At 40.4% G+C, this 13,501-nt stretch overlaps 1 protein-coding gene across 2 annotated transcripts in view; it reads left to right on the plus strand.

Annotated features, from left to right (window-relative positions):
* LOC137316799 (zinc finger protein 229-like) overlaps positions 1-13,501 on the plus strand; it is a 95,699-nt gene that overhangs the window by 64,331 nt on the left and 17,867 nt on the right. The window contains exon 1 of one of the 2 annotated variants that reach the window (XM_067980644.1): positions 10,949-11,033. The exons of the other annotated variant lie outside the window; for it this stretch is intronic. The gene's annotated coding sequence lies outside the window, so the exon portion shown is untranslated. Of the gene's footprint in view, positions 1-10,948; positions 11,034-13,501 lie in introns of those variants that run through there. 2 annotated transcript variants of the gene reach the window in all.

Genomic DNA, 13,501 nt, shown 5'->3' on the forward strand with positions numbered 1-13,501 from the left:
CATGATAAAATAGCTCCTAAAAATCAGACCCTGAACAGTCACTGCAGGCTGTTGGATTTTGTCCTTCATTGAAACTGGATTCTGACGGATCCTTTCTCGCTCTGTTGCAGTTCCCGTTTCCGCCCAGTCGATGTCGCCAACCCCCAATCAATGGAAATTACACAACAGCCAGTAATTCTTCACCTGATATCGGACTGAAGAGACAGTCGATACCTGCAATACTTGGCCAGATGGAAATACATTTTGCCGCAGCTCACATCAGCCATTGAGTGAAGTTAAATAATTATATTAAATCATTACACAGACCTGACTACAAGCTGGGTACGAATAGCAGCTTAATATTCAAGTCTGTAAGATCTTTAGAAAGGACAGGGAAATAGGGAAAGGAGGGGGAGTAGCAATATTACTAAAGGACAATATTACAGCAATTGAAAGATAGAATATCAGCGAGGGTGAGCGGGCAGTGTAAACACTCTGAGAGAGACCCATCACAATTGCCCCCACTGTACTCCTCCAGAAGGTATAAGAAGGGCGAGTGCGGGAGGATTTCTTCATTCTTTGTGAAAGTGTTTGTGAGATTGTGGAAATGTCTGGAAGAGGAAAATCCGGCGGTAAACCTCGGGCCAAGGCCAAGTCTCGCTCATCCCGGGCCGGACTGCAGTTCCCTGTGGGCCGTGTTCACAGGCTCCTCCGAAAGGGGAACTACGCTGAACGTGTGGGTGCCGGAGCCCCGGTCTATCTGGCGACTGTGCTCGAGTATCCGACGGCTGAAATCCTCCAGCTGGCCGGCAACACGGTCCGCGACATCAAGAAGACCCGCATCATCCCCAGACACCTGCAGCTGTCCATCCGCAACGACGAGTAGTACAACAAGCTGCTGGGACGGGTGACCATCGCTCAGGGCGGGGAGCCGACTAATATCCAGGCCGTGCTGCTGCCGAAGAAAAGAGCTGGGGACATCAAGAGCAAGTGAAGCGGCCAGGATTTAATCTAATAACAGGACAAGGACAGGACCAACCTTTGAAGAAGTAATTGAAAGCGGAGACAAAGTTAATGTAGTAGATGTAATGCATTTGAATCTTCAGAAGGTCTTCGATTGTGGACTCATGGCAAAGTTCAGAGCACGTGGAGTCGGGGACAGGCGGCGAAATGGATAGCAAGCTGGCTACAAAACAAAAAAAGAGAACAGGAGTTAAGGGTAGCTAATTAGAGTGGCTAAAATTGAGAAGTGGTTTAACACAGGGATCATTGCTGGGACCACTGTTGTTCACAATTTAAAATTACGATTTGGATTCGGGAATCGGAAGGACAATTTCAAAATTTGACGATGACACCACATTGGGGAGTACAGTTAATACAAAGGTAGAATGTGTCAAAATGCAAGAGGACACGAATAAACTTACAGAATGAAGAATAAGGAGATCACACACTGCCTGGATCAGGATAGAGGAGCAAAGGGATCGAGGGGTGCAGATACACAAATTACTGAAAGTACCGACTAAAAGTTTATCCGCCAGTGTTACCGTCTCTCAGAGACTCTCGCCCGGAATCTGTGAAAAGATAATGACGACGAACAGGGACCGAAGCCGAACACATCCTCAGTTACAGTGAGACCCGGCCCGGACATCTCATTCTCTCTGTTTTATATCAGAACGTATCCCATCTTCATGTCCAGCACCAGGGAGAGAGAGAGAGAGAGGGACAGTATCAGTCTTACACTTCCTATCAGTGTGTCCATATCACGCTCAATAGCAGTATCCCACCTTCATATACAACACCAGAGAGTGAGAGGGGGCAACACACGGCGAGAGAGAGATCGAGCGGAGGGACGCATTGACAGGCAGACGTAAACAGTATTAGTTTTAGAATGACCGGTAAAGTTCCGTTTTATCGAGAAAGATCCCGTTGGAGAGACAGAAGATGCAATCTCATCTCTCACTGATATTGTACAAGGGACAGACACATTATTAATCCCACACTCAGGGACAGTGCAGACATTGACAGAAACAATGGGCCACATTTAACCCTCTTTTCCTGTTGTATCACCTGGAGTTTTGCAGCTCAGGGCTGTTCGATATTACTCTCAGTGACCGAGAGTTTCACTCCAATTAAATAAATCTGGGTCTGTTGCTGACAGATACACCGACTCCTACTTTCCTCCACTGTTTCTCCAGGATTGGTTTGAGAAATCCTCCCTCCAGTTTCGGAGTCACACATTTATTTATCAGCAGAGGGGCCAAGAATGAACCGGATCCTTTGGCTCATTCCACAGCCGCTCACTTTATCTCTGGAAGGCTCTTTACCATCAAAAGATACCGAGAGAAACAGCAGGGATGGAAACATCTAGTTTAATAGTTAGAGATTGTAAAGTCAGTCTGGATTCCAGCGTTAGGCACTGGTGGAATCCCATCTGTTTTCCATTCTGGTGCCTGTTCCTGCACTGCCTGTGGACCCCATTCCCTCTGACCTTTCCCCCAGACCCACTTCCTTTGCTCAGACTCGGAAAAATTCCAATTGGGGAAAGTTTCCATCGATTTTTGTATTGGGAATTAAACCAGATATCTGCGCATGCGTGACTCAGCCCCGCCCCCAGCGCTGGTTGTTGGTGAGCAGAAGAGCGCATGCGCGCTGCCCTCCCCCAGCTCGGCCTGTGGGCGCCATTCCCTCAGTGAGCGGAAGAAGATGGTTTAAAACAGCCGGGAATGGAGAGATCACGGCCCCCGGGGGAAGGGAGCAAAGAGCAGCCTCGTTACAGCAGCTCATCGCTTCGGGACCGTGTCCGCAGATGGGCTCAGAGATCGGCATTGAGTCCGGGGGAAGGTCAGGGGGAGTCCGGGGGCTGTTTGTAAGAGGCGGAGTGGATCAGGAACTGGTCCCGGAACATGGAGTGAGCGGGGGAAGGGAGAGGTCATTCTCGGGCTGTGTGTGTCCAGGGTGTGTCCAGGGGAAGGGAGACAGAATGGGAAGAACATGATATTTAAAATCATTGCTGCTTTCTCTCCCCATACCAGTCGTGAATGTTCCTGGTTTAGTTCCAGTCTCACCCTGTTTATTGTTATTGGACAGTGAAGAGTGGAAACAGAGCTGGACAGTAAGGATGTGGGGAGTTATACAAAGAGCATCAATTGCAGGCACCAGGTGAGAAGTGTGAAGGGCACATTTTAAACAGCGGCTGTTTGCTTTCAGTTGAACGGTTAGTCCGCTTGGAGAGGGGATTAGAAACCTGACCTGTACAAAGGTCCCTGCTCCATCGGGTAGTCCCATTCATGGATCAGTGCAGCGGTTGTGTTGTGTCTGAATGTCATTAAATTGTTGTAAAGCAACCCAACACATCTGGTATGCAGAAACTCAGTGCTGCAGTACTGCAGTGGAGTCAGACACAGTATTGCTGGATTCAATTTGTGGATATTCAAAATAATTATTAATAGTTATTAAACTGATCACTTTTGTATTTTCTACCTCACCTGTTCCTGAGTAATAAGAGATAATTTCCTTTCTACAGGCAAACCCTTGAAGGATCCAGAATAAATGTGATGTTTCCTCCACCCGAGGCACAAGGAACAGTGCAGTCAGCTCCTTCTCACACACAGTAAGTACATTATCACTCACAGAGCACAGATGTGGAGATGCCGGTGATGGACTGGGGTTGACAATTGTGAACAATTTTACAACACCAAGTTATAGTCCAGCAATTTTATTTTAAACTCGAGGATTTCATTTCCACATCGTTCACCTGAGGAAGGGGGAAGCCTCCGAAAGCTTGTGAATTTAAAATAAAATTGCTGGACTATAACTTGGTGTTGTAAAATTGATTACAACAGAGCACAGAGACACAGACAGGTCATCAGTTCCACAGTCTCAGACAGCAGAAGTACTCAGTCCCACAATGATCCCAAATTCCAGAGACACATTTTCAATCCACAGTCAAACAGAGCAGGTGAGGCAGACACTGTTCCATTTCCACCGAACTCAGTCCCACTGACAGGGAGATACAAAAATCCCAGTCCAAAATCACACTCTCAGATTGTCTATTTCACAAAGGGGCAACATTAGCCATGAATTAAATACCAGATAGAAATCACACATGGTACCCGATTGAAAGGTACAGAATGAATCCCAATAACGTTCCTTGAGATTCCTATTGAATTCGAGCCCAGAACTCTCACACACATGTGAGTTTAATACATGCAGTATCCATTCAAATAGTGTACCATTCGAATACAAATTGCTAGTCCAAAACTCACGTACAGTATCAGATTGAGAAATGCTGTGACAGTGTAACCTGAGAAACAAATTAGATACCAGTTTATAATACACTCATAGTATGAGATTTAATGAAACAGTATCAATTCTGTTAGTCCACAATGAGATCCACATTACACACGAGTCCAAAAATCTTATAAAATAAAATTTAAAGTTACAGTATCAATTCCTTTAGTGCAGACTGATCTACACATTACATACCAATTCACCAAATCATTTTGAATGATTCATTATCATTCACAATAGTAATCACAGAAATACACATTTAATACTAGTCCAAAAAGCACACAAATTATCTGATTAAAACCTCCAGCATCAAATCCTAAAGTGCATCCATTTTTACCAATTAAATAATGAGAAAAACTACTTCAACATGAAGATATTAAAGCGACAGTATTGAATACCATAATATAATCTGAGAGAATAATTGCATAGAGATACAGAATGAATCTCACACTCAGATACCGTACAGAGACACAGAGACACAGAATGAATCCCACACTCACCATACTGTACCAGAGACTGACAGATGGCAGAAGGAATCCCAAACACACATACAGTACTAGAGGTTGCCAGACATAAATTCAATCCCACACTCAAGTATGGGACAAGAAATGACAGATACAGAATGAATCCCACACTGGCTATACAGTACCAAGGACTGACAGATACCAAGTTCATCCCACACACTCATAAAGCATCAGAGACTGACCGGTAAAGTATGAATCGCATACTCACACACAGTACCTGAGACTGACAGATACAGAATGAATCCCACACTCACACACAGTACCAGAGACTGACAGATACAGAATGAATCCCACACTCACACACAGTACCAGAGACTGACAGATACAGAATGAATCCCACACTCACACACAGTACCAGAGATTGACAGATACAGAATGAATTCCACATTCACACACAGCATCAGAGACTGACACATACAGAATGAATCCCACACTCACACACAGTACCAGAGACTGACAGATACAGAATTAATCCCACACTCACACACAGCACCAGAGACTGACGGATACAGAATGAATCCCACACTCACATACATTATGAGAAACTGCTTATATGGAAATAGTTCAACACCCACACACAGTACTAGTGAATGTATATACAGACTGAATCCCACAGTCAAATAGAGCACCAGAGAGTGACAGATACAACATGAATCCCAAACTCACATGCAGTACCAGAGACTGAGAGATGCAAAGTGAATCTCACAGTCACCTACATTAGAGCAGGCTGAGTTAAACATTACCTACCAGTCCAAAAATCTCAGTGTCAGATTGAAAGATACAGTATCAATTCCATTAGTGCAGACTGAGCTGCACATTAGCAACCACTACAACAAAACTGATACAGATTCAGACTGAAATATACAGTATTCTATTCAGGCAGACTGAGCTCCACATTATATACAAGTTCAAAAATGTCACTATCAGTTTGGAAGATGCACAAATTCACAATTGTTTTCCCATCGATACAGATTTAATAGTAGTCCAAAAATAGATGCCCACATTATCTGATTATATCCGACAGCATTACATTTTAAAATATATCATTATCTACTAATTAAAGACTGGGAAATAATATTCATACATTAAGGTATTCAAGATACAGTTTTGAACACCATACTGTAAACGGAGATACAAATTAGATACAGATAAAGAATGAATCTCACACTCTGATAGAGTGTCATGGACTGATATATAGAATGAATCACAAACTCATACAATGTACCAGAGACTGACAGATTCAAAATGAATCCCACACTCACAAACTGTAGCACAGACTGACAGATACAGAATTTATATCACTCACATACAGCATCAGAAATTGATAGATACAGAATGAATGTCTCACCCACACACAATACTAGAAACTGACAGATACAGAATGAATCCCACACCCACACACAATACCAGTGACTGACAGATACAGAATGAATCCCACACCCACACACAATACCAGTGACTGACAGATACAGAATGAATCCCACACCCACACACAATACCAGAGACTGACAGATACAGAATGATTCCCACACTCACATTGAGTACCAGGAACAGAATGAATCCCACACTCAAATACAGTAGCAGAAACTGACAGATACACAATGAATGTCACAGTCACACGACTGCAGACTGAGTTACACTTTACAGACCAGTCCAAAGATCTCCTGGTGCCAGATTGAAAGATACAGTATAAATTCCATTAGTGCAGACTGATCTACACATTAGAAACCACTACACAAAAACTGATACAGATTCAGACTTAAATATACAGTATTCTATTCATGCAGACTGAGCTCCACTTTATACACAAGTTCAAAAATGTCACCATATCAGTTTGGAAGATGCACAAATTCACAATTGTTTTCCCATCGATATAGATGTAATAGATGCCCACATTATCTGATTATATCCTACAGCATTACATCTTAAAATATATCATTATCTACTAATTAAAGACTGGGAAATATATTCATATATTAAGGTATTAAAGATACAGTTTTGAATGCCATACTGTAAACAGAGATACAAATTAGATACAGATAAAGAATGAATCTCACACTCTGATAGAATGCCAGAGACTGACATATAGAACGAATCCCAAACTCATACAATGTACCAGCGATTGACAGGTTCAAAATGAATCCCACACTCACATACTGTTGCACAGACGGACAGATACAGAATTTATATCACTCACATACAGCATCAGAAATTGATCGATACAGAATGAATATCTCACCCACCCACAATACCAGAGACTGACAGATACAGAATGAATCCCACACTCACATGGAGTACCAGGAACAGAATGAATTTCACTCACATTCAGTAGCAGAAACTGACAGATACACAATGAATGTCACAATCACATCACTGCAGACTGAGTTACACTTTACAGACCAGTCCAAAGATCTCATAGTGTCAGATTGAAACATACAGTATAAATTCCATTAGTGCAGACTGAGCTACATATTAGATATATTGGTAAATACTCAGAGTGTTATACTGAAATAAACAGTATCAATACCATTGGTACAGACTGAGCGACACATTATATACCAGTCCAAAAACCTCACAAATGATCAGAGTGGAAGATACAGTTTCAATTCTATTAGCACCGCCTGAGCTGTACATTACATACAAGACTGAAAATCCCATACAACATTAGACTGAAAGATACAGTATCGATTTCATTAGTGCAGACTGAGCCACACATTATATAGCAGTCCAACAATCTCATATCCTATCAGACTCAAAGGTACAATTTCAATTCCATTAGCACAGACTGAGCTACATGTTACTCACCAGTCCTAAAACCTCAGAGTATCAGATTGAAAGATTCAGTATCACTTCCATTATTGCAGACTGAGCTAAACATCACATTCCAGTCCAAAAATATCATACAGTATCAGACTGATAGATACTGTATCAATTCCTTTAGTGCAGGATGAGCTACATATTACATACCAGTCCAAAAATCTCATACAGTGTTAGACTCAGTTGAAGAATTAATCCCATTATTGCAGACTGAACTACACATTACATACCAGTCCAGTAATTTCACCATGAACAGATTGAAAGGTACATTATCATTCACAATAGAGTTCAGAGATTAAGATGTAATACTACTCGAAAACTCACACACATTGTTTGATTAAAGAAAATCAAAAAGTAATCCATATTTACAAATTAATTATTTGACGGAGAACTGTATATAATTTAAAGTATTAAAGATACAGTTTCAAATAAGATACTGCAAACTGAAATAAGAATATGGAATGAATTCAGACTTGCACATTGTCTCAGAGACTGAATTACAGAATGAATCCCACAATGGGATAAAGTGGCAGAGAATGACAGATACAGAATGGATCCCAAACTCACATACAGCACCAGAGACTGACAGATACAGAATGAATCCCACATTCACATTTCACACCAGAGACTGGCAGATACAGAATGAATCCATCACTTATATATAGTACCCCTGAGACTGACAGATGCTGAATATACCCCATGCTCACAGTCAGTACCAGAGACTGACAGAAATAGAATGAATCCTACACTCACATACAGTACCAGGAACAGAATGAATCTCACTCACGCACAATACCAGGGGCTGACAGATAAAGAATGAATCTCACACTCACAAACAGTACCAGAGATTGACAGATACAGAATGAATCTCACAATCACATACAGTACCAGAGACTGACAGATACAGAATGAATCTCACAATCACATTACTGCAGACTGAGTTACGCATTACATACCAGTCCAAAAATCTCATCGGGTCAGATTGAAAGATACAGTGTCAATTCCATTGGTGCAGACTGAGCTACATATTCGATATATTGGTAAATACTCGTGTTATACTGAAATAAACATTATCAATACCATTGGTACAGACTGAGCTACACATTACATTCGAGTCCACAAATCACATTAATGATCAGACTGGAAGGTATAGTTTAAATTCTATTCGCACCGCCTGAGCTAAAATTATATAACAGCCCAACAACCTCATACAATATTAGACTGAAAGATACAGTATCGATTCAATTAGTGCAGACTGAGCCACACATTAAATAGCAGTCCAACAATGTCATACCATATCAGACTCAAAGATACAATATCAATTCCATTACCACAGACTGAGGTACATGTTACTCACCAGTCCAAAAATCTCTCACAGTGTTAGACTCCGATACAGAATTAATCCCATTATTGCAGACTGAACTACACATTACATACCAATCCAGTAATTTCACCATGAACAGATTGAAAGGTATATTATCATTCATAATTGAGTTTAGAGATTAAGATGTAATACCACTCCAAAACTCACACACATTGTTTGATTAAAGAAAATCGAAAGTGTATCCATATTAACAAATGAATTACTTGACAAAGAACTGTATATAATTTTGAGTGTTAAAGATACAGTTTCAAATACGATACTCTGAACTGAAATAAGAATATGGAATGAATTCAGACTTGCACATTGTCTCAGAGACTGAATTACAGAATGAATCCCAAACTGAGATAAAGCAGCCGAGAATGGCAGATACAAAATGAATCCCACACACAGAGACAGTACCAGAGACTGACAGGTACATATTTAATTCCACACTCACATACAGCACCAGAGACTGACAGTGATGGAATTAATCTCACACTCACAGAAAGCATCAGAGACTGGCAGATACAGAATAAACCCCACTCTCATATACAGTACCAGAGACTGAAATATACAGAATAAACCCCACTCTCATATACAGTACCAGAGACTGAAATATACAGAATAAACCCCACTCTCATATACAGTACCAGAGATTGAAATATACAGAATAAATCCCACTCTCATATACAGTACCAGAGACTGAAATATACAGAATAAACCCCACTCTCATATACAGTACCAGAGATTGACCTCTACTGTACGTAAGCGAGAAATGAAAAAATAGTGGAACAAATTCACATTATCTGACGTGGTTACAGAAACAGGACAATGTGCAATGTGAGGAAAGTTTCTGTCTGTAACTTTTACTCGCGTATTTTTGCACTTTTTGACGGTGAAACATGAAGACAATTGATTCATAATAAAGTTTTTGTTTCATTCATTCGATAGTTGTGAATTTGCCCCATTATATTTCACTGTACATTGTGCAGTGTTTCTCTCTGATTTCTGAGGACACGATTTACATTGCTCCTCTACCCCATTTAGACTCTTATTTTCCATGCAGTATGTGGCCTCCTTATTCCCCTTAGCGAAATTCCCCATCTCACACCTTTCTATATTGAAATTCAATGGCCATTTACACGGCCGTTCTGCAAGTTTATTTTGTCCCAGTCTTCCTCAGTATTGACTATATTTCCTAAATCAATTACAAGAATTTAACACAGCATTCCAACTGATGTTTGGTCTAACAAAATGTACTTGCAGCTCGTCTCCAATCCCAGTTTTTCTAAATCCCACCCGTGCAATATAATGTGAAGAATGAGTTTATCTTCTGTCCCTCTCTCATCTGTAAACTTCAATGACCCGGGGTTTGGGGACATCTACTGGCCGGAAGCAGAACTGCAACAGTTCGGAACAAATTGCTGAAACCGGACAATGTGCAGAGTGAGCGTGTTTGTGATTTGTGGCAGGTATCAAATCTGATTTTTGAAACCTACCGATTAACCTTTAGTGTTTGTTATTGAGCAGTAAACAGAGCCGGACAGTAAGGATGTGGGGAGTTATACAAAGAGCATCTATTGCAGGCATCAGGTGAGAAGTTTGAAGGACACATTTTAAACAGTGGCTGTTTTGTTTTGGTTGAACGGTTAGTCCCATGGGAGAGGGGATTAGAAATCTGATGTGTGCAAAGGTCCCCGCCCCATCGGGTAATCCTATTCTTGTATCAGTGCAGGGGGTGGGTTTTGTCTGGATGTCACTAAATTGTTGTAAAACAGCCCCACACACCTGGTGTGCAGAAGCTGAGTGCTGCAGTACTGCAGTGGAGTCAGACACTGACACTGTTTGTATCGGTGGTTTTCATTTGTGGATATTACAATGATTATTAACAGAGAGATTCAATTGATCACTTTTGTATTTTCTACCTCACCTGTTCTTGAATTACAAGAGATACTTTTTCTTCCTACAGGCAAATCCTTGAAGGATCCAGAATCAGTGTGATGTTTACTCCTCCCGAGGCACAAGGAGCAGTCAGTGCAGCCAGCTCCTTCTCACACACAGTATGTATATTATCACTCACAGAGCACAGAGACACAGACAGGTCATCAGTCCCACAGTCTCACACCGCAGAAATAGTCAATCCCACACTGATCCCAATCCAACAGTAAAGCAACCAGGAGAGACAGACGGAATTCCCATTTCACAATGACTCAGTACCGCTGACCGGCAGATAAATAATTCCCAGTCCAAAATCACACCCAGTATCAGATTGAAAGGCACTGTGTCAATCTCACATTAGTTCAGCGTTAGCTACAAATTAAATACCAGATAGAACTGACACATGGTACCGATTCATAGGTACAGAATGAATCCCAATAGTGTACCCCGAGATTCAAATTAAATACCAGCCCACAACTCACACACATTATGAGTTTAAAGATGCAGTATTCATGCCAATAGTGTATCCTGAGATACAAATTAGATACCAGTTCAGATGTTACACATATTTGACTCACATATATGTCCAAATACCTCATAGTGTCAGAATGAAATGTATAGTTTCAATTCCATTGGTGCAGACTGAGCTACACATTATATACCAGTCCAAAATTCTCATGCAGTATCATACTAGAAGATACAGTATCAATCCCATTAGACTGAGGTACACATCACATACCAGTCCAAAAATCACATTGTGTCAAACTGAAAGGCACAGTATCAATTCCTTTACTGCAGACAGAGATTCACATTAGATACCTGTCCAAAAATCACGTATAGTATCATACTGAAAAATATAGTATCGATTTGATTAGTACAGACTGACCTACACGTTACATACCAGCAGAAAAATCTCACACAGTTTCAGACTGGAAGATACAATATCAATCCCATTAGTGCAGATTGAGCAATACATTAGATACCAGTTCAAAGGTCACATTCAGTGTCAAATTGAAAGATACAGTATCAAACCCATTAGTGCAGACTGAACTATACCTTACAAACCAGTCTAAATATATTACACAGTATCAGACTGAAAGGTACAGTATGAATTCCATTTGTGCAGACTGAGCTACACATTATATACCGTCCAAAAATCTCATACATTATCATACTGAAACAGAGTATGAATCCTATTCGTGTAGACTAAGCTACACATTACAAACCAATCCAAAAATCTCTTGCAGTGTCTGACTGAAAGTTAGAGTGTCAATTCCATTAGTACAGTCTGAACCACACATTACATACCAGTCCAAAAATCTCATACAGTGTCAGACTGAAACATACAATAAAAATTCCATTAGCCCAGACTGAGCAACACAACAAATACCAGTCCAATAATTTCACAATAAATGAATGAAATATACATTATCTTCACAGAGGTTAAGATGTAATCCGACAACAAAACGTTGTTTGTTTAAAATAAAATCCAAAAGTGTATTCATATTTACAAATTAATGCTGGATGAAAGATTTGCATATATTAATGAATTAAAGATACAGTTTCAAGCACCATACTATAACCTGAAATAAGAATACAGAAGGAATACAGACTTGCAATTTCCCCAGAGGCTGAGTAACAGAATGAATCCCACACTCACGTACAGTACCAGAGACTGACAGATACAGAATGAATCCCACACTCACAGACCATATTGGAGACTGACGGATACAGATTGAATATCACACTCACATATAGTAGCAGGTGACTGACAGATGCAGAATGAATCCCACACTCGCAGACTGTACTGGAGACTGACGGATACAGAATGAATATCACACTCACATACAGTAACAGAGACTGACAGACAGAGAATTAATCCCACACTGACATACAGTCTGACATCTACTGGCCATAACTGAGAACTGTAACAGAGTGGAACAAATTCACATTTTCTGTCGTTGTTACAGATTCAGGACAATGTGCAATGTGAGGAAATAGTTTCTCTCTGTAACTTCTGGTCTCGTATTTTTTCATATTTTGTCAGTAAAAAATTAGACAATGATTTATAATAAAGTTCTTGTTTTCCTCATTCTAAAGTTGCCCCATTATATTTCACTCTATATTGCGCAATATTTCTGTCTGATTTCTCAGGACACGATTTATATTAATTCAAATAAACCGAACTGAAACACAAATAAAAACTGAGCGCAAATCTGGAAGTTTCATTGGCGACCGTCAAAAGTGAAAGGGATAAAATATAGAAAAAATTAAACCCGAAAATGCTGGAAAGACTCAGCAGGTCCGGCAGTATCTGTGGAGAAGGGAAGCTCGGGTTAACGGTTCAGGTCAATGACCCTTCTATAGATCAGAAAGGTTAATCCGACATAATTTAAATAAGGAACGGGAATCAGCAGAGGGAAAGACTTCAGAAAATCAATTAATTTCCCTGAATCCGAGCAGTTGTGTTCCGTATCCACTGTACAGATCAGGAGAAATAATAATACAAAGGATCAGAGTTAAATTCAACGTTATGGGGGAAATAAATGTATTTTGAAAGTATTTTTATAAAAATTAGACCCGTTTGTGT

This window comes from Heptranchias perlo, unplaced genomic scaffold (assembly GCF_035084215.1).
Source record: "Heptranchias perlo isolate sHepPer1 unplaced genomic scaffold, sHepPer1.hap1 HAP1_SCAFFOLD_60, whole genome shotgun sequence".
In the NCBI taxonomy this organism is placed as follows: Eukaryota; Metazoa; Chordata; class Chondrichthyes; order Hexanchiformes; family Hexanchidae; genus Heptranchias; species Heptranchias perlo.